Below are 27127 nucleotides of genomic sequence, written 5' to 3'. Positions count from 1 at the left end.
GATGGGTGGGTGGATGGATGGGTGGGTGGGTGGGTGGATAGATGGATGGATGGACGGACGGACAGACGGGCGGACGGTGGATAGATGGATGGGTGGATAGATGGATGGGTGGGTAAATGGGTAAAAGTACTGAGCAGTTCAGGTGGATATCTCTATTAAGCTGATAGAATAGCTCAATTCAAAGAACAAAGGGGTATGACCAGTGCATCTCAGACAGCTGAAAGAACGGACGGTGGCATTGCTCATTTCCACTGGTTGGTCAGGCTTGTCAATCTGCCTTAATCTCCTGAAGCTCTTTAACAAAACGTACATTTCAGTCACATATCATGTAAATACATCTTATTGATTTAGTCAAGCAGCTGACCAGTTCAATTAAAGATGCTTCAAATTGTTTGAATGATTTGGCCAGAAGCCCCCAGGAGTAAATAGAAGGAGAAAATAAAAGGAAAGGAAGGGAAGGAAGGAGAGCTGGGAGAACTACCTTGATTGTGTAAGATTTTTATTTCAAAGAAAAAAATTTATTAAGAAAAACAAACTTAATGGTGGTAGTGGTACATGCTTTTAATCCCAGCACTCGGGAGGAAGAGTCAGGCAGACCTCTGTAAGTTTGGGGCCAGTCTTGTCCTTTTCCAGTACAGCCAAAGCTACACAGAGAAACCCTGTCTCAGAAAAAGAAAAAGAAAAGAAAAGGAAAACAAACTGAAAACCATTTCCCATGATACTCTCAACACAGAGTATTTCTGGCCACCAAAGCATGGAGCAGGCAACTCTCCAGAAGATGCTGGCTGAATATCCTTTGCTTCAGTTCCAGCACCGTCCACCTGGAGATCATCAGATCTCACGAGTGACGAGCTCAGTCACACACGCTATCCCTGACTTCAGCTACAGGTCCACTCTATCCTAGCCACTCGGGTGGGTGTGCAATGATATCTCATCACATTTTGATTTGCACGTCCCTAGCGGCTAATTCTGTTGAGTGTATTTTCATGTGTTTGTTGGTCACTGTTCAATTTCATGGCATGCCCGTGAACATTATTGGCCTGTCTCATGGTTGGGTTAAGTATCCACTGTTGGCTTGGAAGAGTACATGTGACTTCCGAAGCGTGTGTGAGTGGGAAAACACCATGTATTTTAATCTGCCCAGAGACGTTAAGAGCAGTTTGATTGACTCAGAGCTCCATACAACCTAATTTCAGGTACCATTCTGGTAGGGGGGAAACTCAGTCATTGATAACAGATAGCAGTAGAGTGTCTACAAAATCCAGATTCAGTCTCTTGACCTGTTGGCATGGTGGGAGGCCTGGTGAGGGAATACCAAGTTATCAGAGATACCTGGTTTACATTAAGAATATTTAGAAATTCATGAAGTTCTCATATTACATAAATTTAGAATTCCTCTGTGCAATAGGAAATATTTCACTGGTTCTGTGAGAGGATTTTTGTCTTCTAAGTTGTGTGGAAACTCAAGAGATAAGTAGCTCATTTGTGGTATTGTGAATTTTTCCAAAGGAGGAAAAAAACCTTATTTCCCCTTACAGATAGTTGAAGGAAATTATCTTTTCTGTTTTTAAATGATCCTAATTGGCCTTCTCCATCACAGACTTGTAAGACTATGGAGTATGTACGAAGCTATGTTTATTCATCAGATGTCCTTAACATAAATATGCTGCACTTGATTATGTTAATTTCAGAAGAAAAGAAGATTAAGCTTAGAATTAGGCAAATATAAGCAAGTTACAATTGTGTATAAGGATTGCTGCTTTTTCTGGAAGAACTTCAGATTTTACCCCTAAATCTAATTAGCAGCTGTTTGCTGGTACACATGCATGGTCCTTTGCTGGTGCACATGCGCGGTCCTTTGCTCACCTCTGTAACAACTGCATCGTCCAGGTGAAGTGGGGCACCAGAGTTCTCAGCCGGAATCCTCCAGCCTGCTCCAGGCTCAGGGTGGTGGGCAGCACAGCAGTGTCTGTGAGCCACAGAAGCCAGAGGTCAACTGCTCAGCCATCTACACAAAGAGGAGGCTGTTTTCAAATGTGCAGAAATGGATCTCGCTGTCAAAGACACTTTCATCAGCCAGTGTTCTTTGCTGTTCTATTCTGTCCCGGAGCCTTAGCGGTTTCTTGGAGCTACCACAGAAAACCTACCGCAAGCCCATAAAACAGCAGGATTTTACTCTCCCAGAGTTCTGAGACTAGAAGTTCAGAAGCAGAGTGTTGGCTGGGGTGTGATCCCACTGCGGCCTCTAGGGAAGGATACATCCTCACTCCCTCTCCTAGCTTCTGAGGGTCCCCAGCCGTTTCTTTTTTTTTTTTTTTTTATTCTTTTTTACTTAAAATTTCCAACTGCTCCCCGTTTCCCATTTCCCTCCCCCTCCTCCCACATATTGCCCCCTCCCCCTGTTCCCCTCCCCCATCCCCACTCCACTTCTCCTCCCCCTAGTCCACTCCCCCTCCCTCTCGATACTGAAGAGCAGTCCAAATTCCCTGCTCTACATGAAGACCAAGGTCCTCCCACTTCTATCTAGGTCCAGGAAGGTGAGCATCCAAACAGGCTCCGCTCCCACAAAGCCAGTTCATGTATTAGGATCGAAACCTAGTGCCATTGTCCTTGGCTTCTCATCAGCCTTCATTGTCCGCCTTGTTCAGAGAGTCCAGTTTCAACCCATGCTTATTCAGTCCCAGTCCAGCTGGCCTTGGAGAGCTCCCAATAGATCAGTTCCACTGTCACAGTGGGTGGGTGCACCCCTCGTGGTCCTGATTTCCTTGCTCATGTTCTCCCTCCTTCTGCTCCTCATTTGGACCTTAAGAGCTCAGACGGTTGATCCAAATCTTGGCCCCCAACTCTTTTACTCCCCATTTGCCTCTGTTTCCCATGCCTCCCCCATCCTCTCTCCCCGTGTCTATGTCTCTCTGTCTCTCTGTTTCTCTCTCTCTCTCTCCCTCCCTCCCTCCCTCTTTTCCTCTTTCTGTAAGAACCTAAATCCTAATCTAAATCCTGAATCAAGTGTAACCTCATCTTAATTTACCTAATCCCTCCTGTAATGCTCCTATTCCCTGTTACTTGGAGGAGTGTGTTTGTACATTTCAAGACATGTGTTTTAAAAACTTGAGACAAAGATTGGTGTTTTAGAAGTACCTGTGTACACTGGGGACTTGGGCATATACCCCTTTCATTCCGGTTCTCCCTGTAGTTACAGTTGACTAAATTTGTTGGTGAGTTTTCAAAATGGCTCTGTATTCTCCTTGTTACCATGACGGGGTCTTGTGAAAAGCACACGCCTCTGTATCATCCTCAGGGTGCCTGACGTGCAGGATTCTCCGGCTGTATGGGTTTAAGTTTCCTCATCAGTAGAAGCAATTCACTTACCTTACAGCATCGTGGAGGCTAACAAGTGCTATGTCAAATTATGCCAACTACTAATTTTTCAATAAACTAACATCTATCTATCTATCTCCTTTTCTCCCCTCTAATTTTCTGTTTGTTTGTTTACTTGATTTAGTTTGGGGATTGTTTCTTTGCTTGCCTATTTGAGGCAGGTCTTTTTGTGGAGCCCAGGCTGCACTTGAACTTGTAATCTCCCTGCCTCACCCTCTAAATGTTGAGGTTGCAGATGTGTGCAACCACATCTGGCCCTTAATTCCTCTTTTTATGAAAAAAAAAAAAAAACAACAACAACTCCTCCAGACGTATTCCTATGCTTTCTTGTCACTGCTGTCAGAGAGAGTTTGGGGATAGATGTAGCGTGGATGCCTGTCTTCCCAGAGAGACACTGGTTCTTATCACTACATCTACTAAGAGATGCCTGAAGCATTAATGGCTGCTGATACATGTGTGTGCCGAGTGCTACAGACATGTAGAGATCAGCACAACTGCTTTCCCTGGCCGAGCGAGCTTCCTTCAAGCAGCTTTGCAGGACACTTCTCTATAATAGTTCTACTTTTCTTACCTTTTTTTTAAAGCTCAAATTGGATCCTTTTTCCCTCTCTGAACTATAGAATCAATAACAAGACTAAGTGCTGACCCAGCCATTAAGGTTTTTATTGTTGGCCAAAGATGGGAGAAATGGGAAATAAACCTATACATTACTTCTCCTGCTGTGTGAGTCAGGAGGTTACGGCCACTGGATGAAGCCAGTGAGAGGGGGGAGGCTAATAAAGGGAAGGACATCCGTGTGTCTTCTCTGGGAGTGGGTGGACTAAGGATTCGGGGACCACTTTTTTATCAGTCTTCTGACACTCTTATGCCATGGTCAAAGCCATTGGCAACTGTCATGCCACTGGGGTCGGGATACAGATGGAATTATACTGTAATAAATTCAGAGTCCCTGGAGGGCACTCAAGCCAAGATTCTACTGGCTTGGGCTAGATCTGAAGAAGGAGCCCTGATCTAAGATGTCCTGTCTCAGCAAGAATGGGGAGGGGGGGGCAGAAATTTAGCTAGACAACCAGCTTAGAGAGGAGGTGACCCCCCCAACCTCCTCTGATCACACTTGGCTGTGACATGTGTGTTCCGCCTACCCACTTGAGTAGATATCGACATGGAACACGTCCTTCCTCCACTGGAATGGGAGGTGGCATTTCTAACAGTAGAAAGGGTAGCGCTGGGGATTGAGGGTCTGGCCTAGGATAAGGACCATAGACATAACCCTGTTGCTTGGGTAAAAACATTTTCCCTCAGAACAACATCTCTGAAAATACATTTTGAAGCAACCTATTTATTTGTAGAAAACTGTCTCTCCTCCAAGCCTGAGAGAAAATGAATAATTTACATCTCCATTTGGATCACCTCCCACTGTAGCCCCTGGTCATTCCAGGAGTTGCAAAGATTTGGAAAGAGATGTGGAGCTGGACCAGAGTTGGGCCTCCATGAACCACTGAACTGACCATCTGAGCCACCGCCTGAGCCTCTCCAGGGACCCTCTACTTATAGTCCAACATTGTTGAGGGCGTTGCTTATAAATACAGAACCATGCAAAGCTGTCCAATGCTTGGCTCGACCATCCTGTCTTGTGGTTTTAATCAGGAAGCCTCACTTCCCTGTTCTGAATCCAATCTCAGATGGCAGGATACACTCAGCATTTTATTATTTACAGCCTTTTCTCGGGGTGCAGTCAGAATTTACTACAGTAGAGAAGAATGAAATAAAATCATAACCATAGAAATATGCCTATCCCCTAAAAGTAAATTAGCATGTTTGCGTGTCTGTATGGGTTCTCATCTTCCATTCAACATGCCAGCGATGACGATACAAAAGCATATCACACGCTGAGACTTGATTCTAGAGCCATCTTGACACCTGAATGCAGCTGAACATCTCAGGGAACATCCTTCCTCCTCCAGAACGAGTGTGAGGTACAATGACAGGTCCCTCAGAAATGCCAAGTTCCCGGCTCATTGAGTCATTCGGCTCACATCTTGGGTGTCTCGTGTGCGTCTGCTTGAGCTCAGGCACCTGACCAGGCCTGTGAGGCTGCTACCTTGACCTTGGCGATCAACCAAAGCTAGACCTAGAGCTGAATGAAGAAGCACACCCCCAGATACCAGTGCTCTTCCCAAAATGTTAGAGATCACGTGGTGCAGTCCGTACTTTAATGAGACAGATTCACTCTGAGCCGTCTTCACACAGTTCATTAAGTGGCTATTATCATAGTAAGTGCCATAAGCCTTTATTCCAGAGGGATCCAAATGGGGAGGGGAGGAACTTCCAGGCTATGTGATGAGGAGACAAAGAAGTGGGAGGACTGCGACCCATGAGGTGTCCTCAAGAACTATGGGGAACTTCCTCTGACTGCCAGTGACAGGATGGGTCATGGTCAGCCTCTTGGTAGGAACAAGAAGTTAAGCTTTTATGTGACCGGGAGGTTGGAAAGCGAAGGACGCCGGGTACTGAATGGCTCATGTGATGGTTATTCTTGGTGGTCAACTTGACTACCTATGGAACCAAAACCCCAAGATGAAGGGCACACCTGTGAAGGATTTTTACATAATTTCAAGTAGGAAGATCCACTTCTAATCAGGATCATTGAGTTACGGAGACACGACTGTAATCCAGATCTTTCAAAATGGGCAAAGACAGGCCATTAATCTGCATTTTGAGGTGGGAAGACACACCTTTAGTCTGGGCCACACCTTTTGTTGGAAGCCTGTGCCTGTATAAGGACTTGGAAGAAGGAAACTTGCTCTTTGCCTGCTTGCAAGCAAGTCCACTCCTTAACTAACATTAGAGTCCAGTCTGAACTATACTATACATCCAGCCTCATGGACTGAGCAACTGCCAAACTCCTAGACCTTCCATTCACAGCCAGTCCTTGTTGGATTAGCTGACCACAGCCTATACTTCATTTTAATACATCCAATATATATACACATACACACAGCGAAGGGGGCTTCATTCTATAAGTTCTGTTACTCTAGAGAACCCTGACTAATAAAACTAATAATAAATAAATAAATAAATTCCTCATTAATAATTCTGATTGACAGAACATTAATAAAATCGGCCTGTGAAGCAGCGACGCGGAGCACATTAGAGCATGTCGGTCTGTCTTTTCCTGATGCAAACTGCGAGGTCCCAGGATCAAAGGCAGCAGATGCTCGGGCAGACGTTTCATCCCGGAGTCTGGTGGGGGCAGGATGATGGACTTGCTTCTCAGAGTGGAAACTCTGGGCGGTTTCGTGTCTTTTGATCTGTCTTCATACAGGCTATTTCCTTCCTGTCTGTAATTCAGTTTTGTGGCGTCCTCCCTCTCCCAGCTCATTGGCTGAGTTTGAAGCTGGACGTTTTTCTTCAGAGGGCCTTCACCTGTCCGTCCCCAGATGGCTCCTCTTGCTATCTGACTTACACCAGCGTCGTTGTTATCAAAGCAGGAAGATTACAGGACCATTGAGATCAAACAGAGAGCAAAATATGATGGCAAACCAGGGAACGGACAAGGTTTGTCCCTAATGGGCCTTTTGCATCCTTTCTGGTGAATTATGCATGAACTGGCTTGGAGCTGTCAGCCCAGCTGATCTGCCTCCAGCTATGGAAGCTCAGACCCAAATAAGGAAGGAACTGCGGTGGCTTCCTGGCTGTTGCCACAACAGGCTAGTTGTTTAACCTCAGTTTTTGAGAAACCGTATTGAAGTTGGGCTGGCATTCCATGGAACTGTTTGCTGCCTGCCGCGTCTTCCTTTGTAAACCCCTCCTAACAATCACAGAACATGGAAGTAAAGCATCCCTGTGACTACGGGACCCTCGGAATGGCTTACTGTACAACGTGAGATAATCTCTCATTGTTTTGAGCCAGTGATAAAAGTCTATCAGGCCTTGGAGGAACCGTAGGAGTGTGTTCTCAAGAAACTTTCTGGGCCCAAACACATTGCTTAATGGTGTTGACCCCAAAACACAACTCTCCCCTTAAAGGGGATTAACAGTATCTTATCCTGGGACCAAATAGGAATGACCATGGCCCCGAGACAGAGATTTAGATAACCTAAAATTCCATTTCCCAATACAGAAGCAGTTTCATTGTGCTTATATGGTGATGAAAAAAAAAAAAAGATGTAAAGCAAGACACTTGTAAAAACATATCAGGCAGGCAGGTAAAAGCAAAGGTGGAGTCTCTGCTCTAGGCCCCAGATGCATCCAATGGCATGCGCAGCCATGTGGTTGGCAAGGGCTAGGTATCTGTCCATTCCAAGGGATTTGCCTAATGGTCACAATGATGTCAGCACACACGAAGAGGAAGGCGAGACAAGGCTATTCCCAGGGCTAAAGCTGTCCCGTGATAGTTTGGGTCTGGACTTGTAACAGTCCAAGCTCTCCTTGGGCACTGAAGTTCTGGTCAGTTAATCAGCCTGGCAGAAGGTTCAGTGGAACTCTCATTTGCTGTAAACACAAGCAGGATGAGAAGGTAGCACATTTATTTTTAAATGGAGGATAACTTATTGTCTGGGCACTCTCTTACAAGAGTCTTGTAGTGACAATGTTGAGATTGCCTCTATTAAATAGTCTTTCATTCATGTGCTCATTCATTCATGCATTCATTCATTCCTCTGTGTATTTCATTTCTATATATATATTACATGTGTATGTGTGAATATATATATATATATATATATATATATATATATATATATACACACACAAAGATGATCAGGAGCCTATTATTAGGACTTTTTTAAATTGTAGTTTTAAGTTCATGACTTAAAAACTTTAAGACCAGCTGGGTAGTGGTGGCGCACACCTTTAATCCCAGCACTCAGGAGACAGAAACAGGTCATCTCTGAATTTGAGGCCAGCCTAGTCTACAGGACAACCAGGGCTACACAGAGAAACCGTCTTGAAAAAAAAAACAAAAAAACAAAAACAAAAAAAAAAAAAACTTTACTACCAGGAATAGTTTTGAAGATGCTTCAGGGCCCCCATAGACAACGAGCAAACATCAAATCACAAGAAAGTGGGGTACCTGAAACTTCCTTATAGATCCTCATAAAACATTTGATGACTACAGTGATGTCGTGTTCCAAGAGCTGCGTCCCTCTGCATGCCATGCCTGCATTCTTCATGGTTAGGCCGGGACACAGGGTTTTGCTGAACAGCTAAGAGAAATGCAAGTAAGGAGTCTGTGCCCGCCTTCCTCAGATACAAATATGTCTGCCTCTGGCCCTTCCCACTCTTCCTTTTGCCCATCCATCTACCCATCCACCCATTCACCCATCTTATCATCCATCCATCCATCCATCTTCTTAGTTCTCTTACTCATTCCTGAGACCTTTAGATATAAAATAGGTAAGGCGTGAGTGATCTGTGCAAGTAGAATTTATCTCATTGAATTATTAGCCCCGAATATCGCATCTCCTTTCTTCATGAATGAGAGAAGCTTTCCGATTAGGAAACAAATCCTGTGGTCCTTGAGGTTTACTCTTGTAATCTCAGTCCTTGGAGGACCTCAGGTCAGGAAGTTGTCCGGCAGAAAGGTGGAAGTCTCTGCTTCTTCAGCACCTCCTGAACTGTTGCATTATGGGAGCCAGCACTACTTGCAAAAATTAGCACAGTGGCATCTCTCCTCACTCTCTTTTCTTCATCTGGCCACATAAACTATTCCAAATTGGCCTGTGATCCTGGCAGGCATCATGGGTTCCGAGTGACTGTAGGAATAGGGAAGCCCCAAAGCCAAGTGTGTAGACAAAGCATCAGACGCTTTTAGCAGTGAGTGCATTCACTGGCTGTCTCTAAGTATGGCTGGTGATTTTTCTTTTCCTTTTTGTCCCTGGTGGGAAGTGACAGTTGGATGCCTGGCACTTTCACACGGCCTGTTTTCCCCATGGGAAGTTGTAAAAAATATCCATTAAGGCTGGTTTGTATATGCAACAGAAGGGCATAATATGCCCCTCAAAGGAATATCATTATCTTCATCCACCAAGTGAACGCCCATGAGGGATGGCAGTGCCCCGCAAACCCCTCAGAGCCTCAGCTCTTGGCAAAGCTCAGATGTGTTGAAACCAACCCTTCCTCTTTCCCCGACTTAGTGTCTCAAGGCAAAATCCTCATTAGCGGATGTTTGAGGAGGTTTCTAATTGTCTCTTCTAAGCCTCTGAGAGGGTGAGGAGAAAGGAAACTGGAGGACAAGCATCATCTGGAGAAGGTCTGGAAGATGGTTCTGTCTGCATTCTCTCCGCTATCGCTAGTGCAGGAGGTTGACTGTGATGTCAGTGTTGGTGAGTCAGTGGTTATGTGAGTCAGTGGTCATGTGAGTCAGTGGTCATGTGGAGTCAAAGGTGTCACAGACCTACAAGCACTCATTCTGTGGAGAACGGGCCATTTGGCTTTCAACACGCAGCCATTGCCCAATGTTCTGTGTCACCCCGCTACCTGGATAGCAGTAAGAGAAGTCATCCACTCTACTTTGTTCTAACAAACAAAAGGCTGACAAGATGGGTAAAATCTACACAACTGCCCTGCTACTCGCTAGGAAACTGTGCCTGGTTTTTGTTTGTTTGTTTGTTTGGTTAGTCTTTGAGATTATGAAAACTCCACCTCCCTCTTTCATTTGCCACAAAGCTCCATTTAAAAAAGAGGAAACAGGGCTGTCTTTGGTCAGAAAATGGCTCCTTCACCTCCCGTCAGGCAGATAAGGAGGCAAGTGAGCAAGGAAGAGACTATAACCGGATACTGTAACTTTTCCACAAGTGCCCAACAGCTTTGCATTGGGAAGCAATGTTTTGTGGCCAACTGAAGCTATAAGAGAATCTCCAGGAATATATGTCATCAGCTGAACCTTCTGTCACTCCAACAAAAATCAGGATCTGTTCATAACAGGGAAAACAGAAGGAATGCAGTTTGGTGAGCGCACAAGTGTTTGCAATGGGCAGGTTAAAAATGGTGTGTGTGTGTGTGTGTGTGTGTGTGTGTGTGTGTGTGTGTGAGATCTATGCATGTGTGTGTGTGTGCACACTTGGAGACCAATGATCAGTACTGAGTGTCTTCCTTTATCCTGTCTTATTTCTTTAAGACAAGGTCCCTTGATGAGCCTGAAGCTCACCATTTGGCTGCAGTGGCTGGCCAACAACCATGATGCCCATCTACTATGTGGGGCTGGAGATCATCCTTGTGCAGCAGGCACCTTACCCACAGAGTCACCTCCTAGCCCCAAACGAAGTGACTCTAAGGAGTCAAACTAAGGACATCTTCATTGTCACTGTGTTCAGATGGCTGGCTGTCAGCAGGCCTCAGGAAGTGTGTATGTACTGCTGTCCCTGGGGAGCTGCAATTTCTGCCCCATCCTTTTCTTAATTATTCAGTGCATGTTTGTGCGAGGGAACAGATCTATCCTTCAGCTAACAAAATAGCCTGGAGGCTCGGAACACATCTTATCATGGAACATCTGAAAATAACTCAACTCTGAAGTACCATGATGAAGTTGACCTCTAGCAAAAGGGTAAAAATAAGGCTTTATCCACCATCAGCATGAGTTTAGCCAATTTCAGTGACTTTGTTCTAGTGATGTTGGCATCTCTCCTATCAGCTTTAACCACCAAGAGCTGGTCTGCAGAGGAACTGACCATTCCCAGGGGAAGACTGGCCTTGGCCTTCATGTTCATGCCAGAAGCTCCCTGTTGGGTTCATTGAGCTGTCTCAGTCAATTATAGTTTGGAAGATCAGGGACACAACAGAACCAATCCCAGAGAATGGCTGGGTGATTAGTTGTATTAAATTGCATGTTCTTGGGAACACTGTAAAATCTGGAATTCCAGTGTGTCTTTAAGTTTGTCCCTTAGAAACTAATCAACAACACAATTTTAACTATTGAAGCATTTTAAAATGCAGTTCTTTCTTCTCTAGGAACCTGCAAACTGCACTTAATCTCTGTACTTAAATGCATTCTTTGCTCCAAATTTACAATAGTAAAACCTATTATAATCAATTAAACCCAACTACCTAGATTACTTAAAATTCACCAGGAGAAGTATTTTCTCCACATAAGAAGTAGAAATCTAGCTGAGCATGGTGGTACCCATTCTAGATGCTGAAGCAGGAGGATTGCTATGGGATTGAATGAAGCCAGCCTACATTACAGATATGAGACCCTGACTCAAAAAGAAATAGAGTAAGAAATGAAGGAAGGGAAGGAGGAAGGGAGGGAGGGAGGGAGGGAGGGAGGGAGGGAGGGAGGGAGGGAGGAAGGAAGGAAGGAAGGAATTTAAAAACAAAAAAAGCTCTTTTCACATCTTCACTAAAACTAGGATTCCTTATAAGCATATATCTGCTGGAGAGAGTGGAGCACAAACACTGTTTACAATGCATGGTTTATTGACATGCACTCTCCATGCAAATAAACTATAGCTGGTCTGGTGTTTTCCTTGAAAATGTCATAGAGCCATCAGAGGACGACAAGGAAGGGCAAGAGCTTCTGCTGCCTTGAGGTACAGAGGTCCTAGATGTCACCAGGACAGTCTCCCTGGAAGTTACCTGGGTAGGTGTCCCACAGTGATCTGAGGTCCTCAGATATGTTTGCTGTGTTAAACTGCAGAAGAGCTTTGTAAGCTAGCTTTAGTGAGTCACTTGCAGGGATAGGTCTCTTCATCTCAGTACTTTGGCCAGTTCAGCATCCCTGCACTGACTTCCTACAGAAAAAAAAGCTTCCTGACCAAGGTTGAGAGCAGTCTATATTCACAGGTGTAAACATAAATATTTAATGGCAGCATGGCCATTATACAAACTAATAATAAGCAGGTTCTTCTGATGGTGGATGACCTCCCAGCCATGGGCTTTAGATCAGAATTATTGTACCAGTCATGAAATTTTCTCCTGTGGAGAAGGCCTCAAATCAGAAAATGCTTAGTTACCCCCATAACAGCTATGCCACTATTGCATCCATGCACACCTATGCCTGGCAGGTTTGTACTGTATCATGTAGGGTCCAGCACTGGATAAGGATGTTAATATCCCTACTCCTCCAATAGCCTGTAGAACGCTGTCCAGCACTATAAAAGCTCACTAGAAGGGAGGAGTGTCCCAGTTAGTTCGGGACTGATTTCTCTATGTCCTATAGCCAAAGTGTAGAAGTCAGCACATTTCAAGGACTCAGTGGCCACATATTGCTAGTAGTGACTGCATTAGGGCAGTGCAGATTTAAAAAAAAAAAAAATACATTTCTGGCCAGGCAGTGGTGGCACACGCCTTTAATCCCAGCACTCTGGAGGCAGAGGCAGGCAGATCTCTGTGAGTTCCAGGACAGGCTCCAAAGCTACAGAGAAACCCTGTCTTGAAAAAACAACAAAAGGGAAAAATTTTTTTTAAAAAAAATACTATTAGCGCTAAGCCCAATCATAAATTTCTCTAATAAGCAAACCCTTAATCTTCTATATACCACAAGGAAGACTCCCATGTTGGCACAGACTACCTTCCTGCCTAAATCTTTATGTGTGAAAAACATGCCTGCATACACATACCAGGTAGATTACCTGTGACATTACATTTGGTTTAACTGGCAAATGTAAGCATGACTAAGATAATAGAAAAAAAAAAAAACATTTTGCCAAAAGAGCAGATTGTTTGAATTCCATGTGTCTTAGAGGCTCATGAAGATCTCAACAGGACTTAGCCTCTCACTCAGGTCATCAGCACAGCAGTGACAGCAAGGGTCTGTCCCCATTCTGGGGGTGACAAACCTGTAAATGGTTTGGTTTGCATCCCTTGGTGTCATTCTGTTCCCCTCTAGTGGACTGAAAGGGTATCTGTCATTCTACTCTAACTTGGACACATTTGTAAGAACAGGAGTTGGACTCTTGGGTCAGTTAATAATGTCATTGTCCTTATTTCTGTGTCATGACATGCTGCTTCTTGGCACTGGGTGGTCTAGCCTTCTGCTCGGGGTCCATTTGAATCGCATGTGAGGAAAGCTAGGGTGTCTGTACTGTCTCTCTCCTGATGTCAGCAGGAATCTCACTGCCTAAGATGTTCCAAGCATCTACTGTGGGCTCAGCATCTGGCTCAGAGCTGGGCCCGTTGATTCACTCAAAGGCTCAGTGGATAACAGACTTCAGATCCCCAGTGTCCACAAAAGCCAGGAGGGTATAGTAACCTTTCTGTAATCCCAGTACTTGGAAGGTGGAGACAGAGCATCGTCCCAGGGCAAGCTGACCAGACAAGTCAAATCTGTGTACTCCAGAGTCATCGAGATAGCCTGCACTCCAGATTCAGTGAGAGATGCTGCCTTAATAAATGAAGGACAGTCTCAAGGAAGAAACCTGATAGTAACTAACCTCTGACTTCCACATGCATACACATGCATGCCAAAAAGGGTGTGTTTTGAAATTCTGATCTTACCACATAGTAGCTAGCTATGCATTCTGGTTGAATTAATTTTCCTAGGCTCTTTTCTTTTGCCTTTAGGATAGAGATGGTCCTTCTTTGACCCTGCATGAGAATAAGGAAAATAAGGAAATAATGAAGTCTTTCAGAAGTGAGACCAGACTCTGAATTTACCTGGCCTCATTTCCTACCTGCCCCTGCCCCCCACTTGACCGTGTTCGGGTACAAATGAGGAATAGACAAGTAAATATCCACATGCTTCCAAGTCCTTGACCCTATACGGGGAGCCATGAGGACTGGGACTGGTTCCAAAGGCTCATAGGTTACCATGCTGTTTTTATTACATTTCTGCCTTCTCTTTAAATGTGGAACTCTTCCTTAGAATTAGAATGGTTAGCAGGGAAAAGATAGAATTTTTAGAATATCCAAGTTAGAGTGTTTCCATCTCCCCAAATAAAAGGAACATTATCCTAAAGGGCATATGTGCCAATCTATTTAAAGTCATACCCCTCTTCTCCACTTTATTATAGGCCCCATGCCAGAGCCTCCTGCTGCAGAGGGAAAAGGGAAGCACAACAGTTAGACACAACTGTTTGATACAGGTGGAAATAAGAGTATATTCACAGCGATGTTTTCCTAAGTATTTACTCTATTTTTGAGAAAACCACCACCATCACCACCACCACCAACAACAACAACAACAAGGAATTCCAAATTTGTATTAGGCTTTTTTGCACTCCCCTAAAAAGCTGAACTTTGCATTTTTATAATAGATGAATAAATAGCGCCAGTAGGTTCAGATGTAGGATTGGGCCATCTCAACAAGGACTGCTATTTTTGTCACTGTTTTAGATTGAGTTCTGGAGGCATCACTTAAGATGCATTTAAAGTCACAGTTGTAAGGAAATGCATTAGTGTTGTCTCCTATTGTTTAAGCAAAAGGAGGGAGGATGGAGGCAGGTCAACCTCCCTCCAATGTGTGCCCCTCAGCCGCTGAAACACAGCAGCCAAATACAGATGCTTAGATAGAAATGGGGGGGGGGGGTGTTTAAGTTAGATGCTGAACAGGCTAAGCATGAGGACAGTGAACCTATACTTGGGACAGTGCTTTTCCTGTATGAGGGTTAGGGTAGAAAGGCCTTTACCTTGTCTTTATCTGTAAACACTGATCAATGTGATAGCAAGTACCCAAGAAATTCAGAATAGGCTATAAATAGGTGTTTATAACCCTGGCTCACCTAGAACTTACTGTATAGACCAGGCTGGTCTGGAACTCAGAGATCTACCTGCCTCTGCCTCCCAAGTGCTGAGATTAAAGTCATGTGCCACCGCACCTGGCTAAGATGTTGTATTTTTATGGCTTAGGACAACCATCAGTAACCAGCTAATTGTTGAGGTTTTCTATCCAAAAAGAAGGTAGAACCTTTGGTGTTTCTCAATTTCTACTTTTCAAAAAGGGATGAAAGGTTCCACCCAATCAAAAGACCAATAAATTATCCAGGAAGATTGAGGCAGGAAAAACACTGGTTTAAGGTCTGCCTGCAGAGTAAATTCAAGGCCACATGGCGACTTAATGAGACCCTGCCTTAAAATAATAAAAATTAGGCCAAGCATGATGTTACATGCCTGTGCTCCCAGCACTCAGAAGGCAGAGGCAAGAGGATTACTGCATGTTCAAAGCCCACCTGGTCTATATAGCTAGCCCAAGGTTATTCAGGGCTCCATTCAAGACCTGCCTCAAATATGACGTAATAAAACAAAATGTCAGGTGAAATTTAAAAAAAAAAAAAGGACTCTGTGGATGTAGCCCAGTGTTAGAGCACTCTCCTTGGTACAAGACCATATCCCTAGAAAAACACCAAATCTCCTCATGAAGAGTCAGGAACGTGCTACAGACAGGGAGGAGGAACTGTCTCCTGACAGCATGAGTGGTCACTAAGCACACTGGGAAGCCTGGCCTGGAAACCCATGAGCTCACCTATCACTTGAGCTCACACAGAAGAGACTTAACTCTCAAGCTTACAGATGGCTCAGCACCCATCTGGCTCAAACAAAGCAGCGAGGTCAGAACCAGAGCCTCTTCCCACACACGGTGAGCTCTCGGATCTAAGAGTTTATGTCTTCATCTCTTTGCCCTGAGATTTCTACTTTTGTCTTTTCTCTCAAGGAGCTGCCAGGGTCTGACTGTAAATCTTGTTGGTCCTGATGCTTAAAATGTAACTATTTGTAAATAACCTAACTGTGTGGGGATTGGGGGTTGGCTGAATCAGAGTACATCTGTACACAAAATAACACCTAGTTAGATGGGACATTGTGTTATAGTGACAGAAACAGCTTCATTGGAACTGTTAGGTTAAGCAAAACCCAGGCCAGTCTCCTAAGTATGATTCCTCTACTCACTGTTCTTGTCTCTCATGTTTTCGTTAAATTAAATATACCAAAATGTTAATTTATAGTTTCTCTCAATTCAGCTATGTCTTTGTCAAATTCAGCAAAATTTTGTCTTTTTTTTTATTAATTAATTTATTTAATTATTAAAGATTTCTGCCTCTTCCCCGCCACCACCTCCCATTCCCTCCCCCTCCCCCAATCAAGTCTTCCTCCCTCCTCAGCCCAAAGAGCAAGCAGGTTTCTCTGTCCTGTGGGAGGTCCAAGGACCACCCACCTCCATCCAGGTCTATTAAGGTGAGCATCCAAACTACCTGGGCTCCCACAAAGCCATTACGTGCAATAGGATCAAGAACCCATTGCCATTGTTCTTCAGTTCTCAATAGTCCTCATTGTCCGTTATGTTCAGCGAGACCGGTTTTGTCCCATGCTTTTTCAGACCCCGGCCAGCTGGCCTTGGTGAGTTCCTGATAGAACATCCCCTTTGCCTCAGTGTGTGGGTGCACCCCTTGCGGTCCTGAGTTCCTTGCTCGTGCTCACTCTCCTTCTGCTCCTCCTTTGGATCGTGAGACTTCAGTCCAGTGCTCCAATGTTGGTCTCTGTCTCTGTCTTCTTTCATCGCCTGATGAAGGTTAATATTCAAAGATTCAAATTTGCAAAGAATATCATTTGCCCATTTAAAGAATATATGAGTAAACAATTGAAAATTAATTTAAAAAATAGAATAATTAGTATTTTACCTAAATGGTACAGTTTTTTAAAAAGATGGTAAAGCCAAAAATATTAGATACTACCAAGAAGTGGCATCTCTTGTAGTTAGAAGGAGGTTAGTACTGGGGAAGTAGCCAGACATTTCTAAAAATGGAACCTTACCCATTTGAACTTTGCAGTCCAAAAAAACAGGGTTACACCTCTGTCTCCTCTGTATGTATCAATCCCAGCTGCTGGGGAATCAACCAACACTATTAGCGAGGCATACAAGCAACCTTGGTGCAACTAGTATCTACTTTACGTATGCGACAGAAATAAGAGTCAAATCTCAGGAGCGTTACCTTGCTAATACATAATATTAGGCTTCAAAACTTGTCCCTGACCATCACTGAATCAGTGGCAGGACTTCTCACACAATGACCTGACTCTGTCTTCTGTAGATTAGCAAAGATGATGGGATCTTAGCGATGGAAACATGAGTAAGTATATTTCCGTTTATCTCTGATTTTTTTCTCAGATAGTCTTGTAAACATGGCCATACATTTTTAAAGACACAAGTTGCAGAGGACTAGCAGGGGTCTATGCAATTAATGCTTCCTGTATTCCTATTTTATTTTATTTTCAAGCCATAATATTGGACTCAAATGAATATGTAATTAGAATGGGCATTATTTGATGCTGCTAAAACTGCTATTAAACTTTAATAATGAACAGAACCATGGTTGTCATGAGTTAGGGGTAGAGGACGCATAACTAGAAGAGAAAAGCGCATGGGAATTAGTGATGGACAACCCTGTTTCTTAAGAATACGATGAAGCCTCATGGAACTATGCTCAGAATGTGTGGGATGTGGTCCAAGCGAAGCCTGTTTGTAGCATTACACCAACATCTGCTTCTGGTTCTGTTCCTACACTAGAGAACATCAGAACAGGGATCCCTTTAATACTCTCCACTAGCAGTTCTCAACCTGTGGATCGAAACCCCCGGGGGCTGAATGACCCTTTCACAGGAGTCACACATCAGATATCTACATTACAGCTCATAACAGTAGCAAAATTACAGTTATGAAATAGCAATGAAAATAATTATATGGTTAAGGGTCACCACAAAACGAGGAACTGTATTAAAGGGTCGCGGCACTAAGGAGGTTGAGAGCCTCTGCTCTACATGGTTCTTATAACTTACAAATCTAAAGCTATTTCCAAATTTTAAAAAGTTAATGACATTTTAGTATGATACTTCCCTAATAAAAATTGCTGTTTTATTGCTTATGATAAGCCTAGGTAAAATGATCAACATATTTAACTAAATGGAAAAATAATTATAATATATAAATATTTTTCCTCGGAGGACTCAATATGGAAATATGAGAAAAAAATCAATTTATTTTCTAAATAAAAATCTCCCATGAACTGCTAGTATCATAGTGTAAGGAAGCAAAGCTGCATTGTGCGATGTTGCATGGCCCCCCTCCCTTTGTTCCCTCACCTGTCAGAGGCCTGTATCTGAGTCCTGCTGTGTAACATTTACCTCCTTCCAGAAAACAGAATCTCTCTCTCTCTCTCTCTCTCTCTCTCTCTCTCTCTCTCTCTCTCTCTCTCTCTGTGTGTGTGTGTGTGTGTGAGAGAGAGAGAGAGAGAATAAGAGTTAGGCTTTGCCCAAGGTGAAACTGCCACCTGCATTGTTCTCTTGTTCTTCTTTTTCTCTGCCCTGGGCATGGTTCAGCCCATACAGCATTTGTCCCTTCTTCTCTTGGTCATCCCATCCCATCTCCAACACCCAGTCACCATGAGCAACAAGCAGTTGCTCCTACCCTGGTGCCATTGGTCAATGCGTGAGAAGTGAATGAGGTGTAAGCCAGTGCTATTTGGACGTGGTTTGTTGTTGCTATGCCCACTCATGGTATCCAAACGGTGGATGGTTTCTCTTGGGCTTAGGGCTGTTTTCAGTTGGCCTTCAGCCTCCAAGCTGGCGATCATAGCCCTTGCAGTTGCTGTCTGCCAGCTAACTGAGAATGGAAGTTGAGAGTAACCTGCTGAGGTTCTTTGCAGGTAGTGATATTGTTCAAAATCTTTGTGGGCCATACTTGGGGAAGAAGTTATATATGCTCTGCTTCGTTGACCTCCAGCTCTGCCGTATGTCTTACCTGGGCCAATCAAATAGGAGAAATGATGGCACCATTTTTAGGTGAGGGATGTAAGAGACTTTGAGTAATATTGCCCTTTCTCTTTCTCTTCTGCCAGAAGATGTGGGTCAAACCCTGTCAGGAGCTCTATCAGGAAGCTCTCAAAGGTGAGAGAGATAAGTGCTGTGTTTATCTAGTAGAACCTAAGGGCAGTTGTTTATGCGACATACATTAACAAGAGTCCCGCTGGAGTCTTTCCTCCTTGGTGCGAGCACTGACACATAGCAGGTACCCAGCAAATTTTATAGTGAAATAAAGAAGCCTAGCTATAAAGTATGCTTCTTTTCTGTTTTGTTTGATTTTTTCAAGACAGGGTTTCTCTGCATAGCCCTGGCTCTCCTGAAACTCACTCTGTAGACCAGGCTAATCTCAACTCAGAACTCAGAGATCTGCCTGCCTGTCTCCTGAGGCAAGTGCCACCACTGCCCGGCAAGTATGATTATTTACAAGTGATTAGTCCTTAAGTTTTATTTTGTAATTATTCTCACATTTAAAACATACTTTAATATCAAAGTTCCATAAACTGTCAATGATTCTTTGGTAATCTGAAGTTTAGAGTACATAGGACATTGACATACATGCATATATCAATGTCTGAAAGTGGTGTGGGCATACACTATGCAAGCTAGGAAGACGTAAGCCATACAATACCATTTTTTCAAGAATTGTTGGGCTGTTTTTTTTGATGTGTCTGTGGGGTATGTGCACATGCATGTGGGTGTCTGCAAGGCCAAAAGAGGGTGTTAGATCTCCTGGAGCTAGAGTTACAGGTCACTGTGAGATTCCTGGCATGAGCGCTGAGAACCGAGCACCCATCCTCTCGGAGAACAGCGAGTGTTCTCCACCTCTGAGCCTGCTCTCGAACACCGTGACATCACTTTTCACAGATACAGACTGTACTGCCGAATGCGCTCCTGGTTATCCCGTGTAGGTACCTCCTTGGTAGGCTGCTTACGAAACTGCAGGCGGTCTCCACTCGTTATCAGATCTGATAAGTGAGCCTCAGTTTCTCTAACGAGAAAATGGCATCTCACGAGCCCGATGGAATGTAAACAGATGTGTTCCGTGGGACTTCACCGTCATTTGGGATGCCAGGGAAATGCATGGATTCATTTTTTCCCTATGTCTTCTCGGAAAATGTCCAAGTGCCTTTTCACTTCCGTCTCTGAACCTGTCTGTCCCTACACTTCCTGGAGGCATTTCATTTCCCAATCTAACCATACAAAAGCCGTGTCCTTGTTCACTGGAGGAAGGGTCGTGTTTATGTCTGGTTTTGACATAAATGTCATTCTAGCCTGTTTGACTCTGTGACTTGCTCTTTTCATCAGAAGATAGCTCTTGGTGCTCAGTTCGTGTTGTTACAGAAAGAGCTGGCTAATTTGCTTTAACTGTTACATGGTGTTCAATACTGTAGGTATATTGCAATTTATTTATAGTTAGTTGCCTTGCAGGGAGAGAATTATCTGTACTTTAAAGTCTTGGTGGATTCAAGTTTGATGGAAGCGCCTTGCTCAACTGGGCAAAGTATCTTAAGAATCCTACCAATGAAGCTTAGTTTGACAAGTTATCCCAGCTATAAGGATGCCTAGTATTTGGGGCTGGAAAGATGGCTCAGTGGTTAAGAATACTTGCTGCCCTTGCAGAGGACCTGGGTTCAATTCCCATAAGTTCCCAGCACCCATATGATGTGATGGTTCATGACCATCAGTAATTCCAGTTCTGGGAAATCCAATGCCCTCCTCCGATATCCACAGGCACCAGGTAAGCATGTGGCGCACATACATACATGCAGGCAAAATACTCATAACCATAAAGCTAAATCTAAAACGAATTTTTAAATTTATTTTAAAGATGGCTGTTATTCATCCAAATAAAATGTGGCCACTTTGCAAAACCAAAATGAACCCCTGCTACCAGAGTTCTTTCATAAACAGGCAACACCGACAGCAAGAACAGCCTGGTCAATGACAAAGCCTTGTTTTTGTTTAGTTTTGTTTTGCTTACAACCAAGTCTCATGATCCCAGACAGGTCTCAAATTTGCTATATAGCTAAGGTTGATCTTGAACTCCAGGGGGGTCAGCCTTGGAGTGCTGGGGTCAAGAACTTTACCCCTGAGCTATACCCCTAAGCAGCATTGTGCATTCTAAACTTCCCATGGAGAGGGATCCAGCCTCTGAGAAAGGCTATAGATTGGAGACAGAACGCAATGATTATAAAAATAACCACGGCTTTGGTGATACCTGCAGCTTTGGTTACAAAACACATTTTTAATAAGTTTTTGGGTTTTGTTTTGTTTTTTGTTTTATCTCATGGAGTTAAAAAAAGGAAAAAAAAACCAACTTCCTAAGAAATTTAAGATCACAGTAATGATGCCAACTTTACCCTCGGAGCAGTGTATTTGGTGTTTCTTATGTAGTCAGCATGCGGGTGACATTTAGACCCAAGCCCGGCTTCCAAGTATGATTCATGAGAATGCATCAGATGGTGAGAGCAAGGAATTTTCCTTGGTATTTAGAGGAAGCAGCTTGGAGGAGCTGCACAAGGAAGTCACGCCCCAGAGCTCCACAGGATTAAAAACAGCCTTGCCCAAGAACTCAGAAAGCCTGACCCTGAGGCCTTCAAGGACAGGCAGTTGGGTTCTCTGAGAAACCTCCAGGGCGCTTGGGAGGAATTCAGATGTGGGTAGAAAATGCAGACTGGGATCACACACACACACTCCAGCCTAAAGCTTGTCTTCCTTACTCATCAGATGGCAAGGACATGTGAAGTACCTGCTGGCATGGGCTGTCCTCATGTCCATCCTTAACAGCTCCTCCAGAGACTTTGCTCAAGAGTGAGATTACAAACTCACTATCTTCAGTACAGCCGCAGTGTTCAGCAAGGAAGAATCTAGGAAGTCCAAAGCTCCATCAGCATCAAAATCCGTGGTATACAAGAACTAAGGGCTTGTTTATAACCTATTTCCACAGATGATGATGATGAGAAGGAGGGAGTCTTAGAAACATCTTCATAGGGACGTTGAGAAAGCTTTCCAGGGAAAACAGGAAAACTGATTGAGTTACTATATTTTAGAACTAAGAAATAAGATACAGGCTAACAGATGCTTTCAATAGAACTTGCATTTTGCATTTTTTTTCTCCCATTGCTTGTTTTTTTTTTTTTTTTTTTTGGAAAGAAATCCAGATTTAGATTTATGAGTGAGATTCCATTTGTGCCGATGAGAAGCAGTGTACTCGAAGCCTCCATTTTGATGCGGTCACCCATACAGCAGATGTTACAAGCATGTGCCTGGTCTATTAGAACGTAATATCAGGCCCGTGATGCAGAGTAGCAGATTTTATACTCCCTTCAAGCAGAGGCTGCCTCAAGAAGTTAAAAAGAACATTTTACACGTGTTTCACTAAAGGGAAAGAATGCTAACCTGGTCACAGAAGAGTTTAGTCTTTAACAGATCATTCTTTGTGTGCTGTGACTAAGCTTACCACACCTTACCCATGGGATGGCTTTCCCTCGAACAGCAGTTCTTGACCTGTGGGTCAAAACCCCTTGAGGAGGGCATCGGATGACTCGTTCACTAATATCCTGCATATTAGATATTTACATTACAATTCATAACAGTAGCAAAACTTCAGTTATGCAGTAGCAACAAAAATAAATTTATGGTTGGGGTCACTACAACATAAGGAACTGTGTTAAAGGGTCACAGCATTAGGAAGGTTCAGAACCTTCTAGAACCCTCCTCTGTTCATGTTTCCCTTCTCACCTTGCCTTCCAGAGAGCTCAGAGATAAAGTTCATACTTAAAACTTAATATTCCGTCTTGGTTCTGTCACAGTTACTAATTTAGCAGTGTCAGTTTGGGCTTCTCTATCCTGTTTGAGACTGGTGTGTGTGTGTGTGTGTGTGTGTGTGTGTCCATCCGTCCTCTGAAAGGAAACAGTGGTCCTTCTTACACCCCTTATGTCAGCGACAACAGATAGAATCCAGGTGGCTATGGCCAGTGGAAACCATCACAATCAAAGACATAGGTGAGATACATTGGATGCTATGGGCAGATGAAAGTGCCAGGGCTTTCGGATGTGACAGAGAGTCCCAAAGCTGCTCAGGACTGACATTTAGACAGAAGCACACTCAGGCTTCAGCTCCTTCTGTGACTGGTGCCTCTCCACTTGGAAGCCCAGCAATTTTCAATCTCCCTGTAACCCATGCTGGCTGCACACTTGGCTGAGCCCTCAGTCAGCCAGAGACTCAAAATGACTTTGTTCCAGAGAACTGACCACGGAGGCTGAGGCACAGTGTGTGTTTCCTTTACTTAGAGAGAAACTTTCCACTCCTACTTTTGGATAGATCTTGGGAGTCACCCTCCCAAACCCCTTCATGTGCGTTCCAGTGATTACGAATCTCATGGACAGGTGGCAGATGTTCCTCGGCTGTTGATCTACCCAAGTTCATGATATTTGCTCAGCAAACAGGCCTGTATTCCCTACCCAGTACACGGTATATTTAATTCATACATTGTACAATGAAAGTCCTTTTGTTATCATCATGCACAGAAAATCTAGAGACCCCAGGACGCCTGCAGTTGGCCGGTGGCAGGGCAGCAGCAGCGTCCCGCTCAGCTAACGCGCTGTAGTTATGTAAGCTGTTCTCACTGGGGGAAGCTGGGTGAAGAGCATACGGGAACAGGCTGTACTAGTTTTGCAAATTCTTGTGAGTCTTAAATGATTTCAAAATAAAAAGGGTTTTGTTGGTGTTTTCTTTTTCTAAATATCAAGACAGTATTGAGAAGACCATCTAGTACAGTTGTTCCCAACTTTAATTTTAGCAGCCGCCTCGCCTCCCTCCTTTGCTCCCTTCCTTCTCCACCCTCAGTGGCACGGGGCACCTCCTGCCAAGATCAGGGCTCCGTCAAACCTCCATAAAACCCTAGTCCCCATAGTCCAGGATCCAGATGAGGAAGCTGAGACCCAGGGAAGGCAAAGGCATTGTCTGCCAGTGGCTGTGGCAGAAATCCAGGCAGCTGGGAGTTTCTGCTCTGGCAGCTTTCTGTGAGCTTGGTGAGCCCCGTTGAAGTAGCAAGGTATTTTCTCCTGTCAGGCCTGGTGAGATTTATCACACTGGGTGAGTTTCCATGCTCCTGCCTCCCTCTTCTTCTGTGCAGGCAATAACATCATCATGACCTTTAAACTGGGACTGTGCTTGGGGTAATCTGGACCACCAAACAGTTTCAAATTCACCATATGGGGCAAGAGCCAAGGAACTTCCTGGGAGGACTAGACACAGAGTTCAGGAAGCAGGACTAAGAAACATGCCCTGCTCGCCTCTATCCTGACCTCCAGTGAAGGCTGGAATCACCCCGCTCTTCCGATGCATCCATTGCAGCCCACGCCACTGAAGCATTTTAGAAAAACCTTGGACTGCATGAAGTTCACTTCTGTGGCTAATACACTGACAGCCTCTTAGGTTTGTCCAGCTCCTATCAGGTTGCAAACCCTTTGCTTATGCTCCTATGCTGCTGGAGTTAACAGGAGCACATATGGCTATTATAATTCATAAGCAGGATTCAGGGTCACACACGTACTTTGGGCATGAAGGACACTGGGACTTGGTGGCTCTCTAGTCACATACACAAGAAGTGGAAGTGACAGCTTCCCCTCTTTCTACATCTCCCAGCAGTTTGAACCTGGAGGTACCATTGGGTGTTGGATGAGTAAGAGTTAGGTTTTTCTGAAAGTGAGGCCCACTGCCCATGTGCCACGTCAACAAAAATCTGTGTGACAGTTAGCTTGGGACAGCTACCCCAGGGCTGACCACCCTGTGCATCCTCCAGAGGGTTCGGAGTGAGCTGCCACCCTTGATTTACTGTCAGTTGTTGATGCCACGTTTCTGCAGGGGACCTGGCTGCTTTCTTCTTTGCCCTCCACATTGTAGGACACAACCTTCACTGTCAACACGGGTCCAGCTAATTGGTGCTGATGCTGGCCTGATCCTGCAGCATTCCGCCCCACGCCTCAGACATCAGAGAAACGGATCGGCTGCTCTAATGTCAGAGACTGCTCTTCACTCCAACTTCAGAGCCATTACTAGCTAGGGAAAACACTCCCACGAGGACACGAGGTATTTTATAACCCGAGAGGGGCCTTTAGAAGGCCAGATAGTGGGTTGCTTCATACGTACGACTAATCATGAGCCAGTGACTTGTAGATAAGGTACTTGTTTCTATGCTTGACGACTGGAGTTTGATCCCTGGAAATCACAGGGTGGAAGGAGAGAACCAACTCCCAGAAGTTGTTCTCTGACCTTCACACAAGGTGACATATACAGACATGCACGCACATGCACACACACACACGCACAGTAATTGATTAATTAATTAATTTTATGATAAAATAGTATTTGGTCATTAACACATGTATTCAGCTGCTGCTGTCAGGCCCTATTGCCTACAAAGCTGTGATCGAAGTCTTCTAAACTTGGGATAATCTGCCAGGCTCTGTTAAAGCCCGGAGGAGACCAGAGCAAGCGCCATGTACCTACACTCTCACTACTCAGCAAGCTAACAAAAGGGTCTTGTGTTTGAGGCCAGCCTGTGCTGTAGAGTGAAGTTCTGTATTCAAAAACAATGGGAGGGGAAGAGAAGAAGGGAAGACCATAATGGGAGCTCCTGCCTGGGGTTTCTGATTAAGGGGGTATCTAGGCGCTGTATCTGTGATTGCTGTAGCTGATACTCTGCTATGTGAAACCCGTTGCCCTAAAGCTAGAGTGGGCAAACGTTTCTTATGAAAGTTAGGTAGTAAACACGCTTGGCTTTGTGGTCCCTTCCCTCTCTGCCATATTCAGCTCTGCCACTGTAGCTGCAGAAACCATGTTACTGAAGGAGCATGACTGCATTACAAGAATATTTTGTTTATAAAACAAGTGGTGTATCTGTACCTCTCCCTCAAAACAAAAGGAGGTACAGCTCTAGAAGTTCAAAAGATGACAAGAACCAGCTCCTCATTCTGGGCAGACGTCTGAAAGCTTGCATAGTAAGAATCGGGGTCAGATCCCAGCTCCAACATCTGTGGCATTGCTCTGGAGAGGGGGTCATCACCATCTCTTTAAAGTGAAGGTAGCAATATTACAATGAGGGACAAGGTGACTTGCTCACCTTTACCACATGTAGTGGACACATCTGTGAGTGTTTGTCTTACTGTCCTTTACATTTTTTTTGTGTGTGATTAAAACATTCCAGAATTTTCTAACCTATGTCTCTAAAAAGTAATCGTAACTGTTTGTTTGGGATATGTTTAGCTTGGGTTCTGGGTTCCAAAGCCAAGCAGAAGACAACTCTTATAAAACCAAGCTCGCCTTTAGAATCTGTTAGACCTATGGTGCCCAGGTGCCTTTGAAAGTCAAAAGCTTAGCATGTCTTCCTTGATGGCTCTTTGCATGTGAGCAGCACTTGCCTCCAGGAGAGCCCAGACTTACTGTAACTTCCTGGTAGTCCCATCTCCTATTCCTCCCATACGGTGTTTCCTGAGGGTGGGGCCTTGTATTGCATATTGAGTATGGCATCGGTTTGCAGTTCAAACAGTACACAAAGATCTTTTTGCTCAGTCCTCTCCTTGAAGGAGCTGGGGACTAAGTTGGTGCTATGAATCTTTAGTTCCAACACTGCAGAGTTGAAAAGTACTGCGAAAGGAGGATTGAAAGTTGAAGACCAACCCGGGTTACATTGTGGGGGAGGGGGGATGAGGAGGGAAAGAGAAAGAGGTAGAGGAGAGTGAGGAGGAGGAGGAGGAGAAGAAGAAGAAAAAGAAGAGGAAGAGGAAGAAAAAGAGGAAGAAGAGGAAGAAGAAGAAAGAAGAAGAAGAAGAAGAAGAAGAAGAAGAAGAAGAAGAAGAAGAAGAAGAAGAACAACAACAACAACAACAACAACAACAACAAGAACAACAAGAAGAAGAACAAGAACAAGAAGAACAAGAACAAGAAGAACAAGAAGAAGAACAAGAAGAACAATAACAAGAAGAACAAGAAGAAGAACAAGAAGAAGAACAAGAA

At 44.2% G+C, this 27127-nt stretch overlaps 1 protein-coding gene across 1 annotated transcript in view; it reads left to right on the top strand.

Moving 5' to 3' along the window:
• Positions 1–27127, top strand: part of Prkca (protein kinase C alpha) — a 396507-nt gene that overhangs the window by 248661 nt on the left and 120719 nt on the right. The window lies entirely within an intron of this gene.

The sequence above is a fragment of the Chionomys nivalis genome, chromosome 7, assembly GCF_950005125.1.
Source record: "Chionomys nivalis chromosome 7, mChiNiv1.1, whole genome shotgun sequence".
Classification (NCBI taxonomy): Eukaryota; Metazoa; Chordata; class Mammalia; order Rodentia; family Cricetidae; genus Chionomys; species Chionomys nivalis.
This window is presented reverse-complemented; position numbering and strand designations above follow the sequence as displayed.